The sequence below is a fragment of the Acanthaster planci genome, linkage group LG10 (assembly GCF_054643075.1).
Source record: "Acanthaster planci isolate LZ-2023a linkage group LG10, COTS_SCS, whole genome shotgun sequence".
NCBI lineage: Eukaryota > Metazoa > Echinodermata > Asteroidea > Valvatida > Acanthasteridae > Acanthaster > Acanthaster planci.
The window spans coordinates 3,167,187-3,181,430 of record NC_141786.1 but is presented as its reverse complement, the minus strand read 5'-3'; the positions used below and the strand labels follow the sequence as shown (position 1 = coordinate 3,181,430).

The 14,244-nt window shown below is 42.3% G+C and overlaps 1 pseudogene; it reads left to right on the top strand.

The window, feature by feature from the left end:
• The first annotated feature begins 2,096 nt into the window (after positions 1 to 2,096).
• Positions 2,097 to 8,619, top strand: LOC110984309 (microfibril-associated glycoprotein 4 pseudogene; annotated as a pseudogene).
• The last annotated feature ends 5,625 nt before the right edge of the window (positions 8,620 to 14,244 follow it).

Here is a 14,244-nt window from a genome sequence, read left to right as displayed (position 1 = left end):
TGTAGCACTGAGAGGGCCTGGGTGGTGGTAACCACTGAAAATTAATACTGAACTTGCAAAGTTGTTGGGGAGGCCAAACTAACTCACTCACCACTTATTTCCATTTCGCTCCGCTTCGCAAGCGACTCCAATTAATGACTTTCATAAAAGATGTGGCCTTCCTGAAACTCGTCAACACTTTCCCCCGAAAGACATTACACCGGATAAATAATTGCTAAATGAAGCGGAGGTACACTCCGAGAGCGGCTCCGCTGTCTTTTACAAAATAACGAGCAAAGAGCTATTAAGGCATCATAATTTTATGGTCACATTTTAACAGGCAATATGGGTCTGCAGGTTCGATCAGAGAAGACCGTTCAAACCTTTGTAGATTTTGCCTGGCACTTGTGATGTCTCATTATAAACAGGTTACCAGGCATATGGTTACGTGTGTGCCTGGAAAAAGAGAATTTCACTGGTCTGGAACCTTGTTCGTAATATCCATCGTGATATTGTCCCTTCCCCTTTCCCTCAAGACTTATTCCCATTTGCTTAGCATTAGAAGAGCCCAGGCCTTGCTCGATTATGACAGCAGCTTCCTACTAATAGTGGCAAACGTATTGGCTTCTGTGTCATTGGGTAACCTTCAAGGAGGTGAATGATTTTTGATCTGCCTTACTTAGTCCTGGCTTCTTTTGAATAAGCTCATACTAAGTCAAGTCCAAGCACATTTACAGGGTTTTTTCCTACGTCCTGTGTTCCCGTGCATTTTTTTTTTTGGCGATATTTGAATCCCCACCTGCGCTTTTTGTAATATTTGGATTATATATTGTCCCATTTCGTGCCTGGTATATAGTCTGCAGTAGAATACGTCCTTGAATTGTACTGTGTATACTCAAGCATGAATTTGGTTTAAGATGCTCTGGCAAGGAAGGAGCAGTGTCGTCCCTCCTTGCATCTCTGCTCATTGCACCATCCTGATTAACTTTGGCTCACTGTGATCTTGATATATTGGGGCGTGGCTCGCATACACAATGTCATGCAGCCGGCAGTTGCTGAAATTATGCGCATGTACAGTGCCAGTAACGCAATGACCAACTCCCAGTGAATGCCTGATTAAAGTACAGAGGTTTCTTTTTTATGTAAATCTTACCGTGTTTAGCTTAATTAATAAAGAATACTTTATCTTTAATGCCAAATGTAGCTGCTAAACTTGTCAATTGCATCGTTGGGAAACACCGGACAAAAGATGAACTGCTTTGTTTTACAGGCTACACTGCGATTCCCTAAAATTTGGGGTTATACCTCTTGGGTAGTTCCTAGTCCCTTGTTCCTATTCCTAGTCTCGGGTGTTAAATCTATCGCTTGGATAATTCGTTTCATGTTGTTGTACAAAAATTCTGTATTTAATTTACTGTATTTTAGGGAATTTTCTTTGTTCCAATTTCCTGAGCCAGATATAGAAAAAACAGTTTCATTTTGTGGAAACTCTTAGAAAGTGTTTCTAATGTTTCCCCGTTTTAAACCAGGACAAGTTTGCAAGGTGGCCAGAGTCCAGTTTGTCCTTTGTCAATATCTTTTCCTTTTGTTATACACAGAAGAGACAAAAAATACCTACACAAGGTAAGGAAACTCCATGCAGTTCCACTGGTGGCCGTCTGGTCAAGACTTCCAAGTGCCCTTGACATGCGTACACACGCAGTAACCATGCGACTCTGCTAGCAGGAGCTGGCTTATCGGACTTGGTGCCAAGTTAATTGGTAATACACCGATGTCGCCCTCTAAACTAAGTCACGTGGCCTAAAGTGGGTATCAAATGTCAACAACCTCGTCGTCCGCCAATAGCAATGTGTGTTTTAAGTGTTGTTTACCAAAAATAAAGCCGATTTTCGGTAAAACACTCGGCACATCAGTAGTTTGAGTACTTAACCGACCGTCAGCCTTATTTTAGGTAAATGACACTTATGACACACTTTGTTGTTGGGGACACTCATGTTTGTTGATGTTTGATACCCACTATTGGTCACGCGACTTAATGCCATGGGCGCAATCAGTCTCTTGGTGTAATTTTGTGCAGTAATTTCCAACGCTGTGATCTACACCTTATGCAGGTATTTGTGCGTCTGCTCGCAAACGAAGGTTGCGTCGTCCCCAATTTGAGGATGATCGACCACCAATTAAGTCGAAACTCGACCGCAAAGGTTACTCATCATCATACAGCAGCCGCGTCTATGTATTTTAAGTGAAGCCGAAGGACAAATCCCGACTACCTAGCGACTTGTAACCAAGTGCAGAGCTAGCTACTCTTACTCCGAGTATACGTCGGAAGTTTGGTTGGAGATCATCCCATCACAAGGGTCCGAGCATTTAACAGAAGGTAAATGAGCACTTACAGCATCGCTCATTCGAGGGGAATCAATTATTAAGTCCCATGAACGCTTCATTTAAAAGGTCAATATTGACATTCATGTATAATTGCTGTCTCTCCCGGCACCGGCATTTCATGAATATGTATAAGGCCTAAAGCTACTAGTGGATGGTATATAGTGAGGTTAAGGGCACAGTAGAGACTTGAGAAATACTAGTACTGGACACAACTCAATCGAGAGCTGATCGAGTCCGAAGAAAACATTTGCTCCACTGGTATCAATCCGGCTACTGTCGAAGCGTCCACTGCGCCGACTTTCGTCAGCATCCGGACACTTGCTCTGTGCCTGAGCTCACTTTGGGGAAAACATGCACTCCCGTTTTTGGTGTGTAAGTTCCAACAAGATGAAAATTGGTACTCTGTCCTCTGATTTTAGCAATAATGTGATCGTGATAGGCCTTACCTTCCTCGTTACAGTAAGGACATCTGCAAGTTTGCATTTTAGTGGATCATCTCTCCGGTCGAAATCCTTAGCCGCAGATTGGTTGAGTGTGATTTCAACACTGGGTTCAAACTGAATTTCAGTGTTCTCTGAAACTTGAATACCGTGAACGGTTGAAACTCGGTCTCCTAAGTGTCTAACCGTTCATTGTTGCAAGGAGCCTAGTAACCAAAACCTGTTCGAACCCTTTTAAGAGGTTTCAAAACCTCTAAAGTCTGAAGAATCTGTTTACTTCATCCTTAACAATACTCGTATTCATCATGATGATAACCTTGGTTTCAGCCATCCTCTTTGCGCCTATCTGGGCTCATGTTTGTTCCAGCGAGTGCTCAGACAGCCGTCAGAATCCGGACTTTTATATGGCTGAAAACCGAGCGCTTAAAGATTTTGCCTATCAGAATAAGTGTGGTGTTTCCGTTGCAGTGTGTGGACGAGACTGCACTCTCGACCCACGCTGTGCGTCCTACAACTATCAAGCCAGCGGAGGCGTTTGCGAGTTGAGTAACGTCTCGAGGATAGAAAGTCCTGTTGACCTCGTTGAACTGGGAGGAAGTTTTTACTTTGATCGCAACAAAGACACCCTCTTGTGTTCGGCACGACTCGATGTTGACAACAGCACCTGCCAGATGCTCTATAGAGCCGGTCACCGAACCAACGGCGTCTACACCATCTACCCAAGCGGACAGGAGGAGTCAGGTGGTGCGGTGGTGTACTGCGACATGGAGACCGACGGGGGAGGCTGGATGGTTGTTCAGAGGCGCCAAGACGGCTCAGGGGATTTCTACCGCACCTGGGCCGAGTACGAATCGGGTTTTGGCAACCTGACTGGCGAGTTCTGGAGTGGGAATCGTCTACTCCATAACCTCACCGCCTCTGGGGAATGGCAGCTTATTGTTAACCTGGAGGACTGGGAGGATAACACGGCCTGGGCAGAGTACGGTGAATTCGGCCTATCGGGCGAGGAGTATAGACTCCGCGCTAGCGCATACAACCCTGCAAGTACAGCGGGAGATTCGCTCGCTCTTCACAACGGGAAACTGTTCACGACCAAGGACCACGACAATGATGGCTCAGATACGGGGAATTGCGCACATGATTATCAGGGGGCATGGTGGTTTGTTCTTTGTCTCGATGCTAATTTGAACGGCCCGTACCATAGAAATGGCAGCATTGCTCAAGAAGGGCATGGAGTGATTTGGAGCAGCTGGAAAGGGTATTTCACTTCGCTCAAGCGATGCAGTATGAAGATACGAGAGGTCAAGTGCTACAATCGTCTGGGTTGACTATAAAAACGAATACTGGGCAAAATTTTGGGAAACTGGAAGAAGCATTGCTGAGTAATGGAGATTTTTGTTTGACTTGTTGGCAGTGATGTGGCAAAAGAAATCACGACGGTTACTATTTATAATCTGAGCCTAGACAACGCTTCTCTAACTTACATGTATGTGTGTGTGTGGTTTACGGCCACTCTATCAGTCTATTATTGTTATAACACTGTTATATATGCTAAATAGATAATGGTCCAGGAATACGTGGGAGCTTTTTAAGCGGCGGAAAGGTCGGAGACGACGACAGCATTTAAACAATAGCGTATCCAACGGGTGTGGCAAAGTCCCCGTCCCCATCCCTACCCTGCCCTGCTCCTACTCGGTTGCAATTTGCTTATGGAAAATTGAGAGCACAGGCTTTTCAGTGAGGACACTATGAATTTTCTTTGAAGAGGAGGGGTAGTGGCGATTCTAAAACAAAAAAAATGAGTCATTTCTAGAAAAATGTACGATTTTGCCACCGCACCCAAACCTGGATACGCCACTGGTGGGTAACTTAATTTGGGGATAAATGGAATACAGTACCATTGTCTTTACATTTGGCCCACTTTCAGAACGACCATAAAGTTAGTTCAAGGAAAAGAAAAAAGTTATTTCAAAGTCCCACCCGAGTACGCTTGTGGTTTTTTTTTTACAAGCTCCCGGGGGCACACTGAGTATACAGTGTTAAATACACGTCGGGCAGGGCAAATCCAAAATTAATTAAGACAAAAAAGTTGTTAAAAAGTGGCTTGTTGATTGGAGTTTTTTTAAAGGGAATGTAGGAATTTGCAACCGTGTATTTTGCTGGTCATGAGTTATTGTTTGGTTCGTGCGGCAGGGCACTTGATGCCGCGAGCCAGATAGGTCAGTGTACATGTACGTTGTGGCGATATGTGTCCGTGTATTGGGACATTAAGTGTTTTTTCTTTCGCTTTCTGTCACGCTGTACGTTATATGTCATGCGGTTCAGACTTTGTGTGATGGAGAACTGCTTTTTGGATGTTACATATATGGTTCTGCTCAGTTAGACCCTTATTTGTAAGCCGCAGTCACACTAACAAGTCTCAGTAAACGATGATTCATCATATTCTCTAAAACTAATCTGAGGTATGATAAATACAAATTCTGTAACTTGCAAGGATTGTGTCCTTTCGTGCACCGATTGTTGGACTGTTATCAGTACAAAACTTTCCATCAATGATATATTTTTGTGTGACACCTAAAGAGCAGAAAGTTTGCTAACGACCAAGTTTCATTTTCTACACGTCCGCAGTTGTGATTTAGAGTTAGTATGGTAACAGATGCCTCGGATTCAATTTGAGTTTTAGATTTTTGTTTGAACAGTTTGTTCATCACGAATTTTTTAGCATGTGAAGGGTTGCGTAAAAACAACTTTTATTCCAATTAGAATGCACTTTGAATTTTTTGATTTTGTGAGTGAAAGTGTGGTTATTCAAAGTGTGGTTTCAAAAACGTCAAAAACAGTCAAAATATCAATCAAGTAATGTAAATATACATGCCAGTCGAAAACAGTTGAATAACATGTATGGCAAGCAGTTTGACCAGTCAAATTCAGTCTACTGGTTTTGATTGGTCAACGATCATCACAGCCTTTTTTTCTTTTTTGATTGTTTGTTTGTTTTCTTGAAGGCGGTGTGATTTTTGGGCTCTCGTTTAACGTAAGTTTTATCACTGTACTAATGACCTTTTTGGTCCTTATTGGTTGTAGTTGTGTACGTATATTGTTGTAGACTTGATAGGTCTTATTGACGGACTGTTACGGTATATCATCTTGTAATATTTTCACCTCTTTTTTTTGGCATAGTCCCGAACATTCGATACACGTTAGCTAGCGGGGCTGGCCGCCATGGCTAGTCGTGCTGCCGACCGTCCTGTTGTTCGGGATCACTCAGGTGATCAGGCGACTGGCTTCTCAAAGACCAATGTTGTATCTGAACCTTTCACTAACATAACTCGCGAGAATGGAATCGTTTTCAAAGCTGAAGACAATGTCTCTGTCCAGTGTTATGTTAATGCACTATCTGTTTCGGGTATGAACCCTGCTGAAATAGTTTCTGCCTCCCGTATATCAAATGGGCGTGTAGCAGTCTACCTCAAGTCAAGGGAAGCGGTTGAGGAAGCTGTTGTGTATGGTTTGGAGTACAACGATTCGTTTATTCCCATCACCCCCTTAGTAAAACCTACTGAGAGACTTGTACTGTCCAATGTATATCCAGAATTACCAAATGCAGTCATTGCAAGAAATCTGTCAAGCTTCTGCAAACCAGTTTCAGCCATCAAACCGATCCCCTTAGGAATTAAAGACAAAGAGTTATCTCATGTTATGTCTTTTAGACGTCAAGTGCATGCTGTTATAGAAACCAATGTCACTATTCCCGATCACATGAACATTGTTCACGCAGGGGTGAACTACAGAGTTTTCATCTCCAATGAATCTGTTAAATGTTTCAGCTGTGGAGAAAATGGCCACATAAGTAAACATTGCAAAAAAACAACACAAGCTGAACCGTCTACATCTAACACTAACATGGCTGATTTTAACCCATTGAATCCCCCTCCCAAGTTTATACACGGTAAAAAATCTGACCCAAAACATCCATCAAAACAGAGTCGACGAGACAGTTTGACTGACCAGAACAAGCCGTCTACTTCAGATAAGCCAGCTGATACTGATGCGCAGCAACATTCAGCCACTGAACCTGATGCTCGATTTTTAACAGGTACACCTCTAAAACAACAGGAGACAGAAAAACAAAGTGCTTCCACTGCAGACAAACATAACACCACTTTAAGTCCAGCTCCTTCAAAGCAAAATACACAACATCTAAAAACATCTAACAATACTACAGTGCCTTCCATCTGGGGTTCGCCTCCAGCTCCTTCTCGTAAAACCTCTCCTCTCTTTGCAGAGGTTGTTGCCAAAGGACACCGCAAAAAATCAAAGCCTAAAGAAGTTGTGTCCAATCCATTGGTGCAGCTGAAGTCTCCGTCTCCACAGCGAAAACTGCGTAAGCTAAGTGATACACCCCAGATGGAAAGAGATGAAAGTGTCTCCCAAACTTCAACGGAGGAAAATATCTCCCAAATCCTGGACGAATCTCAGATGTCCACAGAATCACCACCGATACACCCATCTCAACTGGATTCAGAGAGCGACCATGAATCCGTCTCCTCTGTCGTAAGCGTCTTCGATCAAGAGGGAGATGGGCCAGGGGACCTAAACCTGACAAAAGGACCACTTCAAAACGAGGAAGTCGTCACCTTCCTTAAGTGCGTCAAGTCACGTCGAAAGCCGCTTGACGTTGCCAGGAAATTTACTCATGACATCCCCGGTCTAGTAAAACAGCTGAAGCCACTCCGCAACAGCCCTCTGTTCACGAAAAATATGCAACAGAGGATTCGAAAGCTTGTCAGAAACCTCGATCCCAGCGATCCCATCCATCTTTTTCCATGATGTTTCTACTTTTCTTTGTTTTGTATATGACTTTCACCCTAGTAACCCTCAATACAGGGGGATGTTCCACGCCCATCAAAAACAACTCTGTTCGTGCGTATCTAGACATAACCCTTGAAAATCCCGATGTTGTTCTGCTACAGGAAACGTATGATCTTAGGAACGAAGATTTGTGTTGGAAAACATGGCCGTATGATGTCTGTTGCGCTCCTGGAACCACCCGGGGATCTGGTGTAGCTACTCTCGTCAAGAAAAATAATAATTTTAACATAATAAAATCTTGTACGATCTGTGCTGGATATGTTCTTTTTCTCGAGCTTAGAATTTATTCAACCACCTATCATATTTACAATATCCTGATTCCTCAGGATGACGTTGCTGCAATGAACTGTCTTATCTCCTTGGAAGAGCATTGTTCTTCACACGACAATCCAGTTATCATTTTTGGCGGGGATTTTAATTGTACACATGACCCGCTTCTGGATCGCTTCTCGCAAAACATTGAAAGGAGACACAAAATTGCTTCCGCTGTAGAAAATATCATCAATACTTTTTCTATGTGTGGTGTTTGGCGTAGAAATAATCCCAATTCATCTAAATTTACTTGGTTCAGATACAGCACTGGCAATTTGAGAAGCACCTCCAAAGCTAGACTTGATAGAATTTACTTCCCTGTTCACCTTTTGCCCTCTGTTGACTCCTGTAACATTCAACCTTGTTCCTTGTCGGATCATAGTGCTGTTGTTCTTAAAATAACACTTCCCGATGTAAGTAAGAAGGGTAGCGCCTACTGGCACTTCAATAATTCTTTGCTTCAAGATGAGACCTACAAAGGAATTTTTAAACAATTTTGGAAAAAGTGGCAAGCTACAAGATGCCAATTTTCCTCCATCAGTGTATGGTGGGACATGGGAAAGAATCATATTAAATCTATCACTCAAATGTATGGAGCTAAAATTGCCCGTGAAAAACGGGACAAGATTCATTCTCTTCACAAATCCATTGATAATTTACAGTGTTGTCCTGATCCTACCCCAGAGACTCAAAAAACTCTTCAGGAACAGCGGGATGCCCTGAATGAACACTTCAAGCATGACGCTAAAGGGGCTATCATTAGATCTCGCTTTAAGCTCACAACAGAAATTGACACTTGTTCTACATTCTTTTTTAATCTAGAAAAATCCAACTCTACCGCTAAAACTATTTCTAAAATTCGTCTCTCATCTGGAAGGACTACTGATGATCCAAATGAAATAAAATGTCACATTCGGAATTTCTACAAAGAATTGTACAGTGAGGCCGAAACTGAACCCAGTACTATGGATCACTTGTTTAAAAATTTACCTACGCTCAGTGAAAGTGACTCTGAAGATTGTGACAAACCAATAACAACAGATGAAATGGATATGGCGGTTAACCAGTTAAATTTAAATAAGTCCCCTGGCTTGGATGGCCTTACTTCTGAATTTTATCAAACTTTTTGGAATATCATTAAGGACGATCTCATGGCAGTACTCAATGAATCTGTTGCCAGCGGCCACCTTCCGGTTTCTTGTCGAAGGGGAGTTATAACCCTTCTTCCCAAAACTGGCGACTTGCTTGAGATTTCAAACTGGCGTCCTGTCTCTTTACTAAATACAGACTACAAAATTGTTATCGATAGCGTTGTTCACCCTGATCAAAGTTATACTGTTCCGGGTCGTTCAATTTATGATAATATCATCTTAATCAAGGATATTCTTATGTATGCTAATTCTCACTGTATTCCTCTTGCTGTTTTAAATCTTGATCAAAAAAAGGCATTTGATAATGTGGATCATTACTATTTATGTGCTGTTATGAAGACCATGGGTTTTGGAGAAAGATTTATCTCCTATGTCAAACTGCTCTATAATGATGCTCAGAGTTTTATCAAGGTTTGTGGCTCCTTAACCGCACCTTTCCCTTTTAAAAAGGGAATTAGACAAGGATGTCCACTTTCAGGTTTGCTATATGCAATAGCTATAGAACCTCTCCTCCATGCTCTTCGATGTAATTTAAAACCTTTTGGCTTTATGATTCCTAATTCTGATTACACTGTTGTTACCTCGGCCTATGCCGATGATGTTTCTATATTTGTTACCAGTGATAAAGCTTTTAATATTATTCAAGATATTTATCATTGTTATAGCCGTTGTTCTGCTGCTTGTTTGAATTTTACTAAATCTCAAGGCCTCTGGGTCGGTTCGTGGATAAATAGAACGGACAACCCCTTAAATTTTAAGTGGAATAATACTGGTTTAAAATTCCTTGGAGTTCACATGGGAAACTCCTTCCATTTTTTTCAACAAAACTGGCAAACCTGTCGAGAAAAATTGCAAAACGTTCTTGCTCGTTGGAAAGGATTGTGTAAACTGCTGTCCTTCAGAGGCAGAGCCCTGGTAGCCAATCAGTTAGCGGCTTCCAAACTTCTTCACGTTCTTGCAGTTTTATCCCCCCCTCCAGAAATTCTCAGTGAACTCCAAAGGAAACTGGTAGATTTTATTTGGTCTGATGGGCGACATTGGATAAAGGAAAATATTTTGTATCGTTCACCTGAAACAGGCGGTCTGGGCCTTACCTGCCTCCAGTCACGAGTTTTTACGTATCGCTTCTCCTTTGTACAAAGATTTCTAAAAAAATCACCTCATCCTGTTTTCGCTTTCATGAGCTACTTTTTGCGTCAATATTGCAAGTTCGATTTTGATGCTCAAATCTTCTTAATAAATCTTGACGCTAAATTTTTTGTTCACCTCCCAACATTCTACTGTAATGTGTTACGAGCTTGGAAGATATCGAGAGCCCAAATTGTCATACCGCTCGATTCTCTTCATTTCATTTTGAATTTACCGTTAATTTCTACTCATGTAATTAAGTTTGCCGGTATAGATGACCATCTCCTTTGCCCTCGTCTCCGGATGTGTGGTGTTCGTACAGTTGGAGACCTACTGGACGTCTCTTCCGGAAAATGGAAAACAACGGAGGATATCCAAGCTGCAAACCCAGTGCGAAGGTCCTCAAACAGGCTTCTTCGCGCTGAACTCTCTGAAATGACAGATCTCCTCTTGCGTGTCTTCCCGCAGTTTTTCAACCGTTTTGGATACCGTCTCTCCACACGTAATCTTCAGAGCATCCCAGCCCTGAGAGAACTTCCCGTCGTTGTTCACTTCCCTCCAGACATCGATGCCACAGGCGCGTCTTCAAAGACTATTTATAAAACCCTCAACGCAGAACTCAACCAGCTGGAGATTCCTCTTCAGACTTACTGGCATGAACAGAATGTAATCCCAGAGAACGGGAAAATCGAATGGCAAGCAATATATCGTCTGCCTTCCTCAAAGAAAGAGGGCGATGTCCAATTCCGCCTATTACATAACTTTCTGCCCAGCCTACCGGTCCTGCAACACATTAACCCAGACATATCTCCACTGTGCCCTTGGTGTGGACAAAGAGGAACAATCGTTCACTTGTTCATCATGTGTCGCGCCATCCAGCCAGCATTAAATCTTCTGAACTGTCTCTTGAGTCGTCTTTTCCCGAGTGTAGTTCAAGATTTCGACCTGTACTGGTGCCTCCTTCCGTACAAGAATGGACGTTCAAAGGAGATGGTTAATCTGGCAAATTACTTCATTATCAGTCTGAAAGCAACCATATACTTTCTCTACTCGCGTTCATCTACTGCTGACCCTCTTATTGTATGGAAACTTCGAATGAAGAGTAAAATTCTGATGGATTACCACTTTTTCTCTGCAAAACACAACGTTGGCCTATTTTTGAGCAAATGGGACCACAACAACACCTTGTTCACATTTGTGGACAATAAGCTTTTCTGGCTGATATGAAGACTGATCTTTTTTTCATGGTTGTCATTGTCTATCCCTAATGAGAAGTCTCAGGGTTTTGGATGACTATAAGTGTGGTTCCAATCTTCATGTTATAATTAGCAAATTAATTCTTTTTATCTTTTTACTGAGAATCCTTTCGTTTTTCTGTTAAGTTTATTGTATGTCAGTATTTACTTATTCCACTTGAACCTTGTTTTATTTTAAGAATCGTTGTTTTGTAGATATTTTCTGTCATGAATTAAAGGTTCATTTGGAAAAGTGAAAAGTGTTTGTTGGGGTGTTTGTTTGTTTGTTTGTTTGTTTGTTTGTTTGTTTGTTTGTTTGTTTGTTTGTTTGTTTGTTGGGGTGTTTGTTTGTTTGTTTGTTTGTTGGGGTGTTTGTTTGTTTGTTTGTTTGTTTGTTTGTTTGTTTGTTTGTTTGTTGGGGTGTTGGGGGTGTTTGTTTAGTTGTTTGTTTGTTGTTTTGTTGGTTGGTTGGTTGGTTGGTTGGTTGGTTGGTTGGTTGGTTGGTTGGTTGGTTGGTTGGTTGGTTGGTTGGGGTGTTGGGTTGTTTGTTGGTTTTTTGGGGTTGTTTGTTTCTTTATTTGCTTTGGTTCCTTTTTCAAATACATCCAGGAGGAGGAGGAGAATCTTTTTCCACCACGCCATGGACTGTCGGCTGCAGATGTGGTAGGCACGAAGGTGGTCGGCTTTGTCGACCCCACCCACAAACGGGGTATAGTCTATGGTATGGGGAGGAGCTTCACGGTATTCTTGGAAGCCATTTTTTCATCTGTGTACTTGATACTCCTCATGAGGAAATCGTTGCTCTTATTTCTATAGCCCTGTTGGCAAGTAGAGAGAAATGACATGACTTGTGTCATGCCACGGGACCATGGGCATCTTGTCCGTCTGGCGAGCATAGATGGTTCCTCGAGATGCCTCGCTCATCTGGGTCATGAGTGAGTGACGGGTGGGGTTGACCTATGGGTTTGTGCTGAACCCAATGGGGAGCTCTCGGGAAGATCTTGTGATGGCTCCACACAGGTAGGTCCTCTAAAAAAATGATGAGGCAAGGGATACTGAAGTGTACAGCCGGTCAGAGAATAGTTGATAGTACATCCTGATGAACGGTTCCATCATCTTTAAGAAGATGTTCAGCATCTTCTCCGTGTCCTCGGAATGTACCAGACGCAGACTGCGTAGATTTTGAACCCCATCATGCATTACTTATTTAGGAGCAAGAAGAAGCCTTGACATTTGCCTTGGTGCCCTTATATTTCATCGTAGCCTCATCAAGGGCCAGCTCTTTCCTGGGGGCAAAGTTTTTGATGCAGGGCTCCTTCACTGTGTCCCTGATGAGCTCCAGCGTGTACAGAGGATGCGCCCTCTTGTACTTGAACCTCTCTGCCTTCTGCTTTATCTTGTGTGGGCCCTTGGTTGGATTTTTGCAGCACAGGACCTCCGAAAGAAAGTTAAACCTTGCCTTGGTCATGGTACTGGCAATTTTGGGTTGACCAGTGACTCGCAGGTGGAGCAGTCATCCTTGGCGTTGCTGTTGCTGTGAACTCTCTGGATGATCCAGATGCCTACCCAAGCATTGATTTCTTCTTTTGTTGTTGTCTTGGTGAAGCGTACGGAAGCGTGGAAGGGCAACTTGCAAAAAAAAAATAAAAAATCTAAGACTATCTCGCCGCGGCGAGTTATAAGATCTTGCCGTGGCGTCAAATTGATAGCTCGCCACAGCGAATATTTCAGTAGTTTCACAAGACCTATCAGGCGCCGTTTGTATCTTTAGGCTAAGGTGAAATGCAGTGAGATTTGATTTTAGATTGCTAATTGGAGCAAAAGGGGGTGTTACATTTCCACAAACCATGTTTTCTAACACAGTAGAAAACAAAAGAAATCTTATTTTCTGGTGTGAGACTCCACATTCAGATGACAGGTAGACTGTCTCTAATTCCTCCCCACATTTTCCAAGTGCCAAACAGAAGCAACCGAACTTGAAAGTTACATTTGGACTTTCATCGACAAAAACAGTACTTTACAAACGCAACACATGAAATACCTCAAAGCTTTGGACGCTCAAAGCATTTTTGGTCACTAAGTGCCCTAATCTCCAAATAAAGTATAAGTACACACGTGTCATGCGTACCGGGCTGCAAGTGTCGAACCGTATTCAGGTGTTAAAATAAACTCCGTCCAATAAATTCTCGACAAAAAATACGTTATGTATTTGTCCTCCCAAGCGCCCTGCGCTGTATAGGTGGTTTATGACGAGTGAACGCATGGATGTCAGGTCAAAGAGCCTTGGGGGTTTCAATCCAGTTGATGAAAACGTGTTAGTTTACCTTTCGCCTTCAATTCATTTTTCTTTTTGCCTGTGGAAAATCTCCTACTGCGGGAGGGGGGTCCATCTTACTTTTTTTCTCAAGTAAATAATTATATTATATTTCATTTCTAATTTTCATTTCTTTGGCTGTTTTCTTTTTCTTTGTTCTTTTCAGGGTCCCCCTCGTGGCGCTTATGTAAATAGGATTATTTATATAAGTTTAAATGAAAAGGCACTGCAATCCTTTAATACAAGCAGTCCACTATGGAGTCAAAGAAGTGTTTCCGAATATGGAAATTCATACCCAGAAAAAGATATTTCTTTTGTTTTCTTCTGTGTTGGAAATCAAGCTTGATTAAATTAAGCTTTGTTTAAAGCAATCTGTAACCCAATTCACAGCATTCCACACTGATTATGCATTTGATGGGAACGACGAC